The following is a 6,052-nucleotide window of genomic DNA, read 5'->3' on the forward strand; positions in this document are numbered from 1 at the left end:
CAAAACTCGGACACAGGGACACCTAAATTGGATACGGGGACATCAAAATTGGACACGGGGACACCAAAATTGAACATGGGGACACCAAAATCGGATACGGGGACACCAAAACTGGACACGGGAACACCAAAATCGGATACGGGGACACCAAAACTGGACACGGGGACACCAAAATCGGACACGGGGACACCAAAATCGGGCACGGGGACATCAAAACTGGACACGGGGACACCAAAACTGGACACGGGGACACCAAAATCGGACACGGGGACACCAAAATCGGACACGGGGACATCAAAACTGGATACGGGGACACCAAAATCGGACATGGGGACACCAAAATGGGACACGGGGACACCAAAATCGGATACGGGGACACCAAAACTGGACACGGGGACACCAAAACTGGACACAGGGACATCAAAATCGGATACGGGGACACCAAAATGGGACACGGGGACACAAAAATGGGACACGGGGACACCAAAATGGGACACGGGGACACCAAAATTGGACATGGGGACACCAAAACTGGACATGGGGACACCAAAATCGGACACGGGGACACCAAAATGGGACACGGGGACACCAAAATCGGCCACCCCGCCCTGTGCCGCCCCCCAGCCTTGAGCAACCCCGACCCCCACTGTCCCCTCCTCGTCCCCAGCCCCTGCTCCGGTCACCCTCCGGACGGTCCCCGAGGTGTCCCTGAGGTGTCCCCGAGGTGTCCCCTGCCATCCCCCAGCCCCGCTGTCCCCCACAGCTGCAGGGTCTGTCCTTGTCCCCAGCTCCGGCCGTGTCCCCTGTCCCCCTGTCTGTCCCCCTGTCTGTCCCCCTGTCCCTCTGTCCCCACAGACCCCCCCAGCCTCACAGTGGGACCCTCCCCCCCCCCCCGCTCTGTGTCCTGCTGAGACCCCCAGGCCCCCCCGGCCCTCCCCAATCCCTCAGCCCCGCTTTGCCCCCACCCCTCCGGATCAAGGCCACCGCATCCCCGCAAAGCTCATTAATAGCCACTAATTAGGGCCACGAGGGTGTGCCTGGGGGGCGCGGAAGATGGGGGGGGGGAATCTCAGGGTATTTGGGGTCCCCAGGGCAGGAATGAGGGGCGGCCCCCCCAAACACGGAGCCTCCTTCACCCCCAGCTCGGGGGGCACCGTCCCCTCTCCCGACGCCCCCAAATTCCCCCTCTGGCCGCCCCCAGGAGCTGGGGGGGTCACTTGGGGGGGTCCAGGGACCCAGGAGGGGTTCAGGGACCCGGGGGGTCCGTGGGGGACGGGGGAACAACACGGGGGGATCACGGGGACAACACGGACTCGGGGGGGGTCACTGTCACCATGGAGGGACACCCTGAGGGGGGGCACGGCCACCTCAGCCGCAGAGGTGGGACCGCGACGAGAGGGGACAGGAGGGGACAGGGAGGGACGGTGCCCACAGAGGGGCCTGGCACTGTCCCCCCCCCCTTGGGTCCTGTGGGGGTCCCATCACCCAAACCCCCCCTTGGGACCCTTCCCCCCCCCCAGCTCCGTGTCCTGCTCAGGCACCTCCGGACCCTCCCCGGTGCCCCCAAATCCCCCAGGCCCCGTCCCGCGGTGTCCCCGCTCCCGGCACCCCCGGCTCGGGGCCACCCAATCCCCTCAAAGCTCATTAACAGCCGCTAATTAGGGCCTCGTTAGGGCCACGCGGGTCCGCCGGGGAAGGGGGACTGGGGTGGGCGCAGGACATGGAGGGGGGTGCTCGGGGCATTTGGGGTCCTGGGGCAGGAATGGGGCCATGGGGAGGGGAGGAACCCCCAAATTTGGGGCCACCTTCACCCCGGGTGGGGCCGGGAAGGGGACGGGCAGGGCTCGGGGGCTTTGGGGGCTTTGGGGGCTTTGGGGGCCGGGTGGCTCCGGGTGGCGTTGGGAGTCGCGGGGGTCCCGGGGGTCGCGGGGGGGCTCAGGGGGGGTCGGTAGCGGGGTCTGTAGCCGTAGGGGCGCAGCCGCTGGCTCAGGTACTCCAGCTCGTACATCTCCTCCCCGGACACGTAGTGGAAGGACACGGCCAGGTCCGAGCAGCACTGCGGGCCCTGGGGGGGACACAGGGGGGGTCTGGGGGTGGCACCGGGCACCCAGAGCCCCCCACCCACCTTGGTGGCACGGGGCAGGGTGGGGAAGGGGCGCTGGGGGCTGCTCTGGTCAGCAGAACTGAGCGGGGCGGGGACAGCGCCAGCACAGAGGGGACACAGGAGCACAGAGGGGACACAGGGGCCACAGGAGCATGGAGGGGACACAGGAGCATGGAGGGGACACTGATGACAGAGGGGACACCGCGGATGGAGGTTGGGCCCCACGGGGGTGGGGGGACACGCTGGGGGCCACAGCCATGGCAGGGGGATCGTGGATGGGCAGGGAACACCGAGGCCACCAGGGTCACACTGGGGGGGACAAGCTGGCCATGTGTGAGGGGGGACACGGTGGCCACATGTGGGGGGGACACGCTGGTCACACGTGGGGGACACGCTGGTCACACGTGGGGGACACGTTGGTCACACGTGGGGGACACATTGGTCACACGTGGGGCACACGTTGGTCACACAGAGCCACAGTGCAGGGACATCCTGGCATGGCCAGGGACCCGGCAGGGATTTGGGGGACGATGCCACGGCCCCCCCATGTTGGCAGCCGGGCACGGGGGTGGCTCTGGCTGCACCTCGAGGGTGTCACAGCCACGGGAGGTGGCCAGGGACATGCGGGGGTGGTGGCCACGCACGGTGGGGACAGCAGAGCCATGCAAGGGGTCTGTGGCTGTGCCAGCCGGGCACGGTGGGTGAAGATGCCACCCGAGGAGAGCTGTGCCACTCTCAGGGTGACAGCGGCTGCTGAGGGCACACACAGGGGGTTCTGGCCGTGCTTGGGGGGGGCACGGCCACCCCCCCAGCTGCCCAGGGTGTGTGACAGTGACCCCGGCCGGGCTGTGACCCACCTCCACCACGGGGTACCAGCAGTAGCGGCGGTACCAGAAGCCGCGGGCGAAGCGGTGCGTGAGGTGGATCTCGGGCGGGAAGGGGTGGAAGGTCTCGCGTCCCCGCGTGTCCCGCGAGTCCCCCACGGCCACCCCGAGCCGCTCCAGGCACTGGCCCAGCGCCACGTCCTCCTCGGGGCCGCTGTGGCCGCAGGTGCCGCGGGCCAGGGCGGGGGCCAGGCGGCTCAGGGCCCCCCGGCTGAGCACGTACCCGGCCCCGCCGCTCATGTAGCCCTGGCGGGCGAAGGGGCGGAAGCGTTTGCCGAGGTAGAGCGGCCGCTGGGGCGGGTGCGCGGCCAGCAGCCAGCGCAGGTTGTCCAGCAGCACGAAGGTGTCGTCGTCGGCCTTGAGGAACCACTCGGCGCTGGCGCGGAGGTGCCGGTGCACGAACAGCAGCGCCCGCACGGTTTTGCGGTAGAGCTGCCCCCGGCCCTCGGGCACCCCCAGCCCCAGCGCGGGGAAGTGCGGGGCGGGCTCGGAGCTGACGAACAGCGCCACGTTGCAGTGTCGCGCCCAGGTGTCCCGCACGTGCCGGGCTCTGCTCTCCAGGTTTTGGGGCGCCGTCATCACCCAGCACAGCACCCGCACCCGCTGGAACAGCCCCCGCGCCACCGCCGCGTCCTCGCCTGCGGGACCGCGCAGCGGAGACCGCGATGTCCCCGCGCTGGCGCTGTCGGGGCGTGGGCACCGTCCCCGACCCGCGGAGCAGAGGGGGTGAGGTCCCCCCGCGTCCTCCTGCCAGCCCCATCCCACCAGAGACCCCCCTGTCCCCACCTGCAGCGCCCCCCCTCATCTCAGTGCCCCTCATCCCCTCAATGCCCCCTTCCGTCCGTGCCCCCCTTCCCTCTGTGCCCCCCTCACCTCACTGCCCCCCTCACCTCACTGCCCCCCCGTACCCCACTTTTCCCTCCTCAGGCCCCCCCCTCTGCACCGCAGTGTGTCCCCCCGTGCCTCAGTTTCCTCAGTGACGCCCCCCACACTCCCCAGCCCTGCCGTGCCTCAGTTTCCCCCCATCTCTCAGCCCCCCCACATTCCCCAGCCCTGCCGTGCCTCAGTTTCCCCCACCTCAGCCGTGTCCCTGCTTTCCCCCAACACCATCCATTCCCCTCCGGCCGAGCCTCAGCTGTGCCCCCATCCCTCTGCTGCCACTCTCAGGGCATTGTCACCGTCCCCAGCCCGCGGAGCACAGGGGCTGAAGCCCCCCCATGTCCCCCTGCCAGCCCCATCCGCCCCCCGTGTCCCCTCCCGGTGCCCCCCGCCCCTGGCAGCAGCGCCCACCTGCAGCGTCCGAGGGGGCCACGCCGTAGAGCGCGGGGGACGGGGGGGTCCCGGGGGGGCCATCGGGCACCCGGGGGTCCCGGCTGGGGGCGGGCACCGGCTGGGGCAGCAGGAGGCCGCGGAGGAGGAGGAAGGTGGTGATGAAGCCCACCAGGACACCCCCGTGGAAGGACAGGCGGGGGCTCTGCAGGCCCAGGAGCAGCATGGGGACACCTGGGGGGGGGGGGGGTCATTGGGACACCTGGCTTGTGTGGGGGGGATCAGTGGGGACCCCCTGTCAGCGTGGGGACACCTGGGGGGGTCAGTGAGGACACCTGTCAGCGTGGGGACACCTGGGGGGGGGGTCATGGGGACCCCCTGTCAGCGTGGGGACACCTGGCTTGTGGGTCTGGGGGTCAGTGGGGACGCCCCTGTCACCCCCCAGCGCTGCAACTTCATCTGCCCGGTGGGGCAGCCCCGGGTGGAGCCCGTGGGAGGGGGGGGACAGGGCACAGGAGCCACGGAAGGGACAGAGGGGGTGACACCCACGGGCAGGGTGACACCCACGGGACGGTAACGGCACCACTCCGCGCCCCGCACCCCAAATCCAGGGGGGCACGGGGGGGTGACACTGAATCTCTGTTTTCAATTGAGGGGGGACAGTGGGGCCGAGGCGGGGGGGGGGGGGAACGGGGGGCGCCGGCTGTGGCCTCACCTGGTGCCCCGGGTCGGGGGTCCCGGCCCAGCCCGGGGGTCCCACGGTCTCTGTCGGTTCCTGGGTCCGGGCTGGTTTGGGGGCCCAGCTGGGTCCCGGGGCTACCGGCGGATCCGGGGGCTCCTGGGGGTTCCGGCGGTGCTGGGGACGCCGCTGTCCCCGAGGGCTGGGGCGGCCCCGGTGGTCCCGGTCCGTCCGGGTAGCACCGAGGGCTCTGGCGGTCCCGGTGGCACCGCTGTCCCCAAGGGCTGGGGCGGTCCCGGTGGTCCCGGTCTGTTCGGGACCCCGGTGGCACCGCTGTCCCCAAGGGCTGGGGCGATCCCGGTTCCTTCGGGACCCCGGTGACACCGCTGTCCCCGAGGGCTGGGGCGGTCCCGGTTCCTTCGGGACCCCGGTGGCACCGCTGTCCCCGAGGGCTGGGGCGGTCCCGGTCGCTCCGCGTTCCCCGCGTTCCCATTGGCCGAGGCCGGGGAGCCCCTGGCCCCGCCCTAATTCTGATTGGCTGCCGCGCCAACGGCCCCGCCCCTCCCCGCAATTTTGGGAGCGGAGACCCCGGGACGGGGGGGGGACACAGACACAGCCCCGGGGCGACCTCGGTTTATTGATAAAAGGGGGGGGGGGGGGCGAACGCGATATCTCATTATGAGAGAGAGACCCCCCCGGGCCAGGGGCGGCACCGACGGCTCCAGGACCCCCCCCACCCAATTACACCCCCCCCCAAAAAATCACGGCCATTCCTCCCCCCCTGCCCCCCCCCCCCCCAGTTCATCCGTGTCACAAATGCACCCGGTGACAGGGCAGGGTCCCCTGGGGGGGCACAGTGACATCCCCAAACAGGACAGGGCCCCCTGAGGGGGACACAGTGACCTCCCAAAACAGGACAGGGTCCCCTGGGGGGGGTACAGTGATGTCCCCAAACAGGGCAGGGTCCCCTGGGGGGGGCACAGTGACATCCCCCAGCAGGGCAGGGTCCCCTGGGGGGGGCACAGTGATGTCCCCAAACAGGGCAAGTTCTGAGGGGGGGGGGGGGCAAAGTGACCTCCTCCCCCCTGAGGGGGGACCCCGGGGTCCTTGGGGTGC

At 70.2% G+C, this 6,052-nt stretch overlaps 1 pseudogene; it reads right to left on the reverse strand.

The window, feature by feature from the left end:
• Window positions 1–1,807: 1,807 nt before the first annotated feature.
• Window positions 1,808–5,613, reverse strand: LOC139604730 (glycoprotein-N-acetylgalactosamine 3-beta-galactosyltransferase 1-B-like; annotated as a pseudogene).
• Between the last annotated feature and the right edge of the window lie 439 nt (window positions 5,614–6,052).

The sequence above is a fragment of the Agelaius tricolor genome, unplaced genomic scaffold, assembly GCF_023055355.1.
Source record: "Agelaius tricolor isolate 1412-34295 unplaced genomic scaffold, bAgeTri1.0.p SCAF_55, whole genome shotgun sequence".
NCBI classification, from domain to species: domain Eukaryota; kingdom Metazoa; phylum Chordata; class Aves; order Passeriformes; family Icteridae; genus Agelaius; species Agelaius tricolor.